We start from the raw sequence: 11,243 nt of genomic DNA, 5'->3' as shown, positions 1-11,243 counted from the left end.
ATATATCCTAGAGAAATAAGAGTCTTTACACAAACGGATATATGCACACCCATGTTCATTGCAGCACTGTTTACAATAGCAAAAAGATGGAAGCAACCAATGTGCCCATCAACGGATGAATGGATGAATAAATTATGGTATATTCACACAATGGAATACTACACATCGATAAAGAACAGTGAGGAATCTGTGAAACATTTCATAACATGGAGGAACCTGGAAGGCATTATGCTGAGCGAAATCAGTCAGTTGCAAAAGAGGACAAATATTATATGAGACCACTATTGTAAGAACTCAATAAATAGTTTAAATAGAGAAGAAAATATTCTTTGATGATTACGAGAGTAGGGAGGGAGGGAGGGAGAGGGGTTTTCACTAATTAGATAGTAGATAAGAAATATTTTAGGTGGAGGGAAAGACAACACACACTATAGGAGAAGCCAGCACAACTGGACTACACCAAAAACAAAGAAGTTTCCTGAATAAACTGAACGCTTTGAAGGCCAGCATAGCAGGGGTGGGGATTTGGGGACCGTGGTTTCAGGGGACATCTAAGTCAATTGGCATAATAAAACCCATTAAGAAAATATTCTGCATACCACTTTGGAGAGTGGCGTCTGGGGCCTTAAATGTTAGCATGCGGCCATCTAAGATGCATTAATTGGTCTCAACGCGCCTGAAGCAAAGGAGAATGAAGAACACCAAAGAGACGAGGTAATTATGAGTCCAAGAGACAGAAAGGGCCACATAAACCAGAGACTACATCAACATGAGACCAGAACTTGATGGTGCCTGGCTATAACCAGTGACTGCCCTGACAGAGAACAAAACAAAGAACCCCTAAGGGAGCAGGAGAGCAGTGGGATACAGACCTCAAATTCTCATAAAAAGACCAGACTTAATGGTCTGACTGAGACTACAAGGACCCCAGAGGTCATGGTCCTCAGACCTTCTGTTAGCCCAAGACAGGAACCATTCCCAAAGCCAACTCTTCAGACAGAGATGGGACTGGACTATGGGATAGAAAATGATACTGGTGAAGAGTGAGCTTCCTGAATCAAGTGGACACCTGAGACTATGTTGACATCTCCTGTCTGGAGGGGAGATGAGAGGGCAGAGGGCGTCAGAAGCTGGCCAGATGGACACAAAAACAGAGAGTGGAGGGAAGGAGTGTGCTGTCTCATTAAGAGGAGAGCAACTAGGGGTATATAGCAAGGTGTATATAAGTTTTTGTATGAGAGACTGACTTGGTTTGTAAACTTTCACTTAAAGCACAACAAAAAAAATTTTTAAATTGCTAATAATGCACAAACACCAGAAGAGAAACTAGATAACTGGGAGCTCCTAAAAATCAAACTTACGTTCATCCAAAGACTTCGCCAGAAGAATAAAAAGACTTATTTATAGACCAGGGAAAAATTTTTGTCTACAACAAATCCAATCAGTGTCTAATCTCTAAAATCTACAAGATACTGCAAAACCTCAACAACAAAAAGACCAATAACCCAACTAAAAAATGGGCAAATGATATGGACAGGCACTTCACCAAAGAAAATATTCGGGCAGCTAACAGATACACGAGGAAATGCTCACGATCATTAGCCATTAGAGAAATGCAAATCAAAACTACAGTGAGATGTCAACAAGGCTAGCATTAGTCCAAAACACACAAAATAATAAATGTTGGAGAGGTTCTGGAAAGACTGGAACACTTACACACTGCTGGTGGGAATGTAAGATGGCACAACCACTTAGGAAATCAGTTTGGCGCTTTCTTAAAAAGCTAGAAAAAGAAGTACCATACATTCCAGCAATCCCGCTCCTTGGAATATACCCTAGAGAAATAAAAGCCCTCACACAAATAGATACATCCACACCCATGTTCATTGCAGCACTGTTTACAATAGCAAAATGATGGAAACAGCCAAGCTGCCCATGAGCGGATGAATGTAAACAAATTATGGTATATTCACAGAATGCAATACTACGCAAGGGCAAAGAACAACCACGAATCCGTGAAACGTCTCATAACATGGAGGAATCTGGAAGGCATTATGCTGAGTGAAATTAGTCACAAAAGGACAAATGTTTTATGTAGCCACTCTTATAAGAACTCAAGAAAAGGTTTAAACACAGAAGAAAATATTCTTTGATTGTTATGAGGGTGGGGAGGAAGGGAGAGGGGTATTCACTAACTAGATAGCAGACAAGAATTAATTTAGGTGAAAGGAATGACAGACAACACACAATACAGGGGAAGTCAGCATAACTGGACTAAACCAAAAGCTAAGAAATTTCCTGAATACAACCAAACACTTCAAGGGACAGAGTAGCAGGGGTCTGGGGACTATGGTCTCAGGGGACACCTAGGTCAATTGGCATAACAAAGTGTATTAATAAAACGTTCTGCATCCCACTTGGGTGAGTGGCGTCTGGGGTCTTAAAAGCTAGCAAGAGGCCATCTAAGATGCATCAATTGGTCTCAGCCCACCCGAGGCAAAGGAGAATGAAGAACACCAAAGACACAAGGAAAATATGAGCCCAAGAGACAGAAAGGGCCACAAAAACCAGAGACTCCATCAGCCTGAGCTCAGAAGAACTAGATGGGGCCTAGCTACCACCAATGACTGCCCCGACAGGGAATACAACAAAGAATCCCTGATGGAGCAGGAGAAAAGAGGGAGGCAGACCTCAAATTCTAGTAAAAAGACCAGACTTAATGGTCTGACAGAGACTGGAGGGATCCCAGAGGACATGGGCCCCAGACTGTCTGTTAGCCCAAAGCTAAAATCATTCTCAAAGCCAACTCTTCAGATAAAGATTATTGTTGCTAGGCACCGTCGAGTCAGTTCAGACTCATAGTGACCCTGTGTACCACAGAACGAAAGATTGCCCGGTCCTGTGCCATCCTCACAATCTTTGTTATGCTTGAGCCCATTGTTGCAGCCACTGTGTCAAATCATTTCTTTGAGGGTTTTCCTTTCTTCCACTGATCCTATACTTTACCAAGCATGATGTCCTCCAGGGACTGATCCCTCCTGACAACACGTCCAAAGTATGTGAGATGCAATCTCGCCATCCTTGCTTCTAAGGAGCGTTCTGGTTGTACTTCTTCTAAGACAGATTTGTTCGTTCCTTTGGCAGTCCATGGTATATTCAATATTCTTCGCCAACACCACATTTCAAAGGTGTCAGTTCTTCTTCGGACTTCCTTGTTCATTGTCTGGCTTCCACATGCATATGAGGCGATTGAAAATACCATGGCTTGGGTCAGGTGCACCTTAATCTTCAAGTTGACATCTTTGCTTTCCAACACTTTAAAGAGGTCCTTTGCAGCAGATTTACGCAATGCAATGAGTCTTTTGATTTCTTGACTGTTGCTTCCAAGGGTGTTGATTGTGAATCCAAGTAAAACGAAATCCTTGAAAACTTCATTCTTTTCCCAGTTTATCATGTTGTTGCTCATTGGTTCAGTTGTGAGGATTTTTGTTTTCTTTATGTTGAGGTGTAATCCATACTGAAGGCTGTGGTCTTTGAGCTTCATTAGTAAGTGCTTCAAGTCCTCTTCACTTTCAGCCAGCAAGTTTGCATCATCTGGATAACTCAGGTTGTTAACGAGTCTTCCTCCAATCCTGATGCCCCGTTCTTCTTCATATAGTCCAGCTTCTCGGATTATTTGCTCAGCATACAGATTAAATAGGTAGGGTGAAAGAATACAACCCTGACGCACACCTTTCCTGACTTTAAACCAATCAGTATCCCCTTGTTCTGGCTGAACAACTGCCTATTGATCTATGTAAAGGTTCCCCATGAGTACAATTAAGTGTTCTGGAATTCCCATTCTTCGCAGTGTTATCCATAGTTTGTTATGATCCACACAGTCGAATGCCTTCGCATAGTCAATAAAACACAGGTAAACATCCTTCTGGTATTCTCTGCTTTTAGCCAGGATCCATCTGACATCAGCAATGATATCCCTGGTTCCATGTCCACTTCTGAAACCAGCCTGAATTTCTGGCAGTTCCCTGTCGATATACCGCTGCAGCCATTTTTGAATGATCTTCAGCAAAATTTTGCTTGAGTGTGATATTAATGATATTGTTTGATAATTTCTGCATTAGGTCGGATCATCTTTCTTGGGAATGGGCATTAATATGGATCTCTTCCAATCAGTTGGCCAGGATGTTGTCGTCTTCTAAATTTCTTGGCATAGGTAAGTGAGCACTTCCAGCGCTGCATCTATTTGTTGAAACATCTCAATTAATATTCCATCAATACCTGCAGCCTTGTTTTTCACCAATGCCCTCAGTGCAACTTGGACTTTTTCCCTTGGTACCATTAGTTTCTGGTCATATGCTATCCCTTGAAATGGTTGAATGTCAACTAATTCTTTTTGTTATAATGACTCTGTGTCTTCCTTCCACCTTCTTTTGATGCTTCCTGCGTCCTTTAATATTTTCCCCATAGAATCCTTCACTATTGCAACTCAAGTCTTGAATTTTTATTCAGTTCTTTCAGCTTGAGAAATGCAGAGTGTGTTCTTCCCTCTTGGTTTTCTATCTCCAGGTCTTTGCACATGTCATTATAATACTTTACTTTGTCTTCTTGGGCTGCCCTTTGAAATCTTCTGTTTAACTCTTTTACTTCAACATTTCTTCCTTTTGCTTTAGCTGCTGGACATTTGAGAGCAAGATTCAGAGTCTCCTCTGACATCTGTCTTGGGCTTTTCTTTCCTTCCTGTCTTTTCAATAACCTCTTGCTTTCTTCATGTATGATGTCCTTCCACAATTCATCTGGTCTTCGGTCATTAGTGTTCAAGGTGTCAAATCTATTCTCGACATGGTCTCTAAATTCAGGTGGGGTATACTCAAGGTCATAATTTTGGCTCTCGTGGACTTGCTCTGATTTTCTTCAGTTTCAGCTTGAACTTGCATATGAGCAATTGATGGTCTGTTCCACAGTCGGCCTCTGGCCTTGTTCTGACTGATGATATTGAGCTTTTCCATCATCTCTTTCCACAGATGTAGTCAATTTGATTTCTGTGTATTCCATCTGGTGAGGTCCATGTGTATAGTCACCGTTTATGTTGGTGAAAAAAGGTATTTGCAATGAAGAAGTAGTTGGTCTTGCAAAATTCTATCATTTGATCCCTGGCATTGTTTCTATCACCAAGGCCATATTTTCCAACTACTGATCCTTCTTCTTTGTTTCCAACTTTCGTATTCCAATCATCAGTAATTATCAATGCATCCTGATTGCATGTTCTATCAATTTCAGACTGCAGAAGCTGATAAAATTCTTCAATTTCTTCATCTTTGGCCTTAGTGGTTGGTGCGTAAATTTGAATAATGGTTGTATTAACTGGCCTTACTTGTAGGTGTATGGATATTATCCTATCACGGACAGCGTGGTACTTCAGGATAGATCTTGAAATCCTCTTTTTGATGATGAATGCAACACCATTCCTCTTCAAGTTGTCATTCCCAGAATACTAGACTATACTATTGTCCAATTCAAAATGGCCAATACCAGTCTGTTTCAGCTCACTAATGCCTAGATATTGATGTTTATTCATTCCATTTCATTTTCGACTATTTCTATTTTTTCTAGATTCATACTTCATATATTCCAGATTCCAATTATTAATGGATGTTTGCAGCTGTTTCTTCTCATTTTGAGTACTGCCACTTCAGCAAATGAAGGTCCCAAAAGCTTGACTCCATCCATGTCATTAAGGTCGACTCTACTTTGAGGAGGCAGCTCTTTCTCTGTCATCTTTTGAGTGCCTTCCAATCTGGGGGGTCACCTTCCAGCACTATATCACACAATGTTCTGCTGCTATTCGTAAGGTTTTCACTGGCTAATTCTTTTCAGAAGTAGACTGTTGGGTCCTTCTTCCCAGTCTGTCTTAGTCTGGAAACTTAGCTGATACCTGTCCTCCATGGGTGACCCTGCTGGTTTCTGAATACCAGTGACACAGTTTCCAGCATCACAGCAACACGCAAGCCCCCACAATATGACAAACTGACAGACACCTGGGGCAGACAAAGATTAGACTGGACTGTAACGCACAAAATGTTATTGGTGAGGATGTGCTTCTTAGCTCAAGTAGTCACGCGAGACTACGTGCGGATTCCCAGAGGCGAGATGAGAAGGCAGATGGGGACAGGAGCTTGTTGAATGGACACAGGAAATACAGGGTGGAGAGAGTTAGTGTGCTGTCACATTATATGGAGAGCAACTAGAGTCACATAATAATGTGTGTATAAGTTTTTGTGTAAGAAACTGACTTGTATTGTAAACTTTCACTTAAAGCCCAATAAAAAAAAGAAAAAAAAATTCTTTTCAAGGCTTGTTTTCTATATTTATGATGGGTTTCTTGTTAGATGCCATCAAGCTGATTCTATGATGGCGTGGTGAAATGAGTTCCTTTTGCCTTCGTTCCTTGGAAAAACCACTTAAGAGATTTTTCCCCTAAGCCCTGATGAGTTACCTTTGCTCTGGTTTTTTACTGGAGGATTTGATATTTTTGTGCAGGTGGATTGACGTTTCCTGGGTAAGTTGTAAACAACTTGATTTGATATTTTTTGTCTGGTCCTGGGATGCAGCCTGCCCTGTGATTGGTATGCGCCTTGTAGGGTTTGGTTAAAAAACTATGCAAATGAAGTGACTATAGGCTATGCAAATGAAGTTACCATAACCTACTATGCAAATGAAGTGTCTGTGGCCTACTGAAAGGAGATTGGACAGTTTGTGGACATGGTGGGAAAGCCATGCCTTCAGATTGACTGTTGTTGTTGTTAGGTACCATCAAGTCGGTTCTGACTCATAGTGACCCTATGCACAACAGAACGAAACACTGCCCTATCCTGAGCTATCCTTACAATTATTGTTATGCTTGCGCTCATTGTTGCAGCCACTGTGTCTATCCACTTCTTTGAGGGTCTTCCTCTTTTCCGCTGACCCTATACTCTGCCAAGCATGATGTCCTTCTCCAGGGACTCATCCCTCCCGACAACATGTCCAAAGTATGTAAGACGCAGTCTCACCATCCTTGCCTCTAAGGAGCATTCTGGCTGCACTTCTTCCAAGAAAGATTTGTTCATTCTTTTGGCAGTCCATGGTATATTCAATATTCTTCACCAACACCACAATTCGAAGGCGTCAACTCTTCTTCCATCTTCCTTATTCATTGTCCAGCTTTCACATGCATATGATGCGATTGAAAATACCATGGATTGGGTCAGGCGCATCTTAGTCCTCCAGGTGACATCTTTGCTCTTCAACACTTTGAAGAGGTCCTTTGCAGCAGATTTGCCCAATGCAATGTGTCTTTTGATCTCTTGACTGCTGCTTCCATGGCTGTTGATTGTGGATCCAAGTAAAATGAAATCCTTGACAACTTCAATCTTTTCTCCATTTATCATGATGTTGCTCATTGGTCCAGTTGTGAGGATTTTTGTTTTCTTTATGTTGAGGTGCAGTCCATACTGAAGGCTGTGGTCTTTGATTTTCATTAGTAAGTGCTTCAAGTCTTCTTCACTTTCAGCAAGCAAGGTTGTGTCATCTGCATAACGCAGGTTGTTAATGAGTCTTCCTCCAATCCTGATGCCCCATTCTTCTTCATATAGTCCAGCTTCTCAGATTATTTGTTCAGCATACAGATTAAATAGGTGTGGTGAAAAAAATACAACCCTGATGCACACCTTTCCTGACTTTAAACCAATCAGTATCCCCTTGTTCTGTCCGAACAAGTGCCTCTTTTTTTTTAATATTTTTTATTGTGCTTTAAGTGAAAGTTTACAAATCAAGTCAGTCTGTCACATGTGAGCTTATATACACCTTATTACATACTCCCATTTATTCTCCCCCTAATGAGTCAGCCCGCTCCCTTCTTCCAGTCTCTCCTTTCGTGACCCTTTTGCCAGTTTCTAACCCTCTCTACCCTCCCATCTCCCCTCCAGACAGGAGATGCCAATACAGTCTCAAGTGTCCACCTGATACAAGTAGCTCACTCTTCATCAGCATCTCTCTCCAGCCCATCGTCCGGTCCCTTCCGTGTCTGATGAATAGTCTTCGGGAATGGTTCCTGTCCTGGGCCAACAGAAGGTTTGGGGACCATGACTGCCGGGATTCTTCTAGTCTCAGTCAGACCATTAAGTCTGGTCTTTTTATGAGAATTTGGGGTCTGCATCCCACTGTTCTGCTCCCTCAGGAGTTCTCTGTTGTGTTCCCTGTCAGGGCAGTCATCAGTTGTGGCCGGGCACCATCTAGTTCATCCGGTCTCAGGATGATATAAATCTCTAGTTCATGTAGCCCTTTCTGTCTCTTGGGCTCATAGTTATCGTGCAACCTTGGTGTTCTTCATTCTCCTTTGATCCAGATGGGTTGAGACCAATTGATGCATCTTAGATGGCTGCTCATTAACTTTTAAGACCCCAGACGCCACACTTCTAAGTGGGATGCAGAATGTTATCATAATAGAGTTTATTATGCCAATTGACTTAGAAGTCCCCTTAAGCCATAGTCCCCAAACCCCCGCCCTTGCTCCACTGACCTTTGAAGCATTCAGTTTATCCCGCAAACTTCTTTGCTTTTAGTCCAGTCCAGTTGAGCTGACCTTCCCTGTATTGAGTATTGTCCTTCCCTTCACCTAAAGTAGTTCTTATCTACTAACTAATCAGTAAATAACCCTCTCCCACCCTCCCTCCCTCCCCCCTCTCGTAACCACAAAAGAATGTGTTCTTCTCAGTTTATACTATTTCTCAAGAACTTATAATAGTGGTCTTATACAGTATTTGTCCTTTTGCATCTGACTAATTTCGCTCAGCATAATGCCTTCCAGGTTCCTCCATGTTATGAAATGTTTCACAGATTCGTCACTACAACTGCCTCTTGATCTATGTAAAGGTTCCTCATGAGCACAATTAAGTGTTCTGGAATTCCCATTCTTCAAAGTGTTATCCATAGTTTGTTATGATCCACACAGTCGAATGCCTTCGCATAGTCAATAAAACACAGGTAAACTTTCTTCTGGTATTCTCTGCTTTCTGCCAGGATCCATCCGACATCAGCGATGATATCCCTGGTTCCACGTCCTCTTCTGAAACCGGCCTGAATTTCTGGCAGTTCCCTGTTGATACACTGCGGCAGCCGTTTTTGAATGATCTTCAGCAAAATTTTGCTTGCATGTGATATTGATGATATTGTTCTATAATTTCCACATTCGGTTGGATCACCTTTCTTGGGGATAGGCATAAATATGGATCTCTTCCAGTCAGTTGGCCAGGAAGCCGTCTTCCATATTTCTTGGCATACATGAGTGAGCACCTCCAGCACTGCATCTATTTGTTGAAACATCTCAATTGATTTTCCATCAATTCCTGGAGCCTTGTTTTTCAGTAACATCGGTTCCTGATCATATGCCACCTCTTGAAATGGATGAACACTGACTAATTCTTTTTGGTGTAATGACTCTGTGTATTCCTTCCATCTTCTTTTGATGCGTCCTGCATGGCTTAATATTTTCCCCATGGAATCCTTCACTATTGCAACTCAAGGCCTTGAATTTTTTCTTCAGCTCTTTCTGCTTGAGAAATGCCGAGCGTGTTCTTCCCTTTTGGTTTTCCATCTCCAGCTCTTTGCACATGTCATTATAATACTTTACTTGTCTTCTCAAGAGGCCCTTTGGAATCTTCTGTTCAGTTCTTTTACTTCATCAATTCTTCCTTTTGCTTTAGCTGCTCGACGCTCAAGAGCAAGTTTCAGAGTCTTCTCTGACATCCATCTTGGTCTTTTCTTTCTTTCCTGTCTTTTCAGTGACCTCTTGCTTTCTTCATGGATAATGTCCTTAATGTCATTCCACAACTCGTCTGGTCTGTGGTCACTAGTGTTCGATGCACCAAATCTATTCTTGAGATGGTCTCTAAATTCAGGTGGGATATACTCAAGGTCATATTTTGGCTCTCGTGGACTTGCTCTGATTTTCTTCAGTTTCAGCTTGAACTTGCATATGAGCAATTGATGGTCTGTTCCAGTCAGCCCCTGGCCTTGTTCTGATTGATGATATTGAGCTTTTCCATCTTCCCTTTCCACAGATGTAGTCAATTTGATTTCTGTGTGTTCCATCTGGTGAGGTCCATGTGTATAGTCGCCTTTTATGTTGGTGAAAGAAGGTATTTGCAATGAAGAAGTTGTTGGTCTTGCAAAATTCTGTCATTTAATTTCTGGCATTGTTTCTATCACCAAGGCCATATTTTCCAACTACTGATCCCTCTTCTTTGTTTCCATCTTTCGCATTAAAATCACCAGTAATTATCAATGCATCTTGATTGCATGTTTGATCAATTTCAGACTGTAGCAGCTGATAAAACTCTTCTATTTCCTCATCTTTGGCCCTAGTGGTTGGTGCATAAATTTGAATAATATTCGTGTTAACTGGTCTTCCTTGTAGGCATATGGATATTATCCTATCATTGACAGCGTTGTACTTCAGGATAGATCTTGAAATGTTCTTTTTGACGATGAATGCAACACCTTCCTCCTCAAGTTGTCATTCCCAGGATAGTAGACTATATGATTGTCCAATTGAAAATGGCCAATACCGGTCCATTTCAGCTCACTAATGCCTAGGATATAGATGTTTATGCATTCCATTTCACTTTTGATGATTTCCAATTTTCCTAGATTCATACTTCGTGCATTCCAGATTCCGATTGTTAATGGTTGTTTGCAGCTGTTTCTTCTCATTTTGAGTCGTGCCACATCAGCAGATGAAGGTCCCGAAAGCTTGACTCCATCCATGTCATTAAGGTCGACTCCACTTTGAGGTGGCAGCTCTTCGCCAGTCATCTTTTGAGTGCCTTCCAGTCTGGGGGGCTCATCTTCCAGCACTATATTAGACAATTTTCCGCTGCTATTCATTTATTTATTCATAAGGTTTTCACTGGCTAATGCTTTCCAGCAGTAGACTGCCTGGTTCTTATTCCTAGTCTGTCTTAGTCTGGAAGCTCAGCTGAAACCTGTCCTCCATGGGTGACGCTGCTGGTATCTGAATACCGGTGGCATAGCTTCCAGCATCACAGCAACACACAAGCCCCCACAGTAAGAAAAACTGACAGACATGTGGGGGTCAAATTGACTAAGAGTTTGTATATATGTACAGCAGCCTCACAGAAGTTTTTCAGAGAGGAAGTAGGAAGAAGCAGAAAGGAGAAAAGGGAAGACAGAAGAGAGAAGCAGAG

The sequence above is a fragment of the Elephas maximus genome, chromosome 15 (genome assembly GCF_024166365.1).
Source record: "Elephas maximus indicus isolate mEleMax1 chromosome 15, mEleMax1 primary haplotype, whole genome shotgun sequence".
In the NCBI taxonomy this organism is placed as follows: domain Eukaryota; kingdom Metazoa; phylum Chordata; class Mammalia; order Proboscidea; family Elephantidae; genus Elephas; species Elephas maximus.
This window is presented reverse-complemented; position numbering follows the sequence as displayed.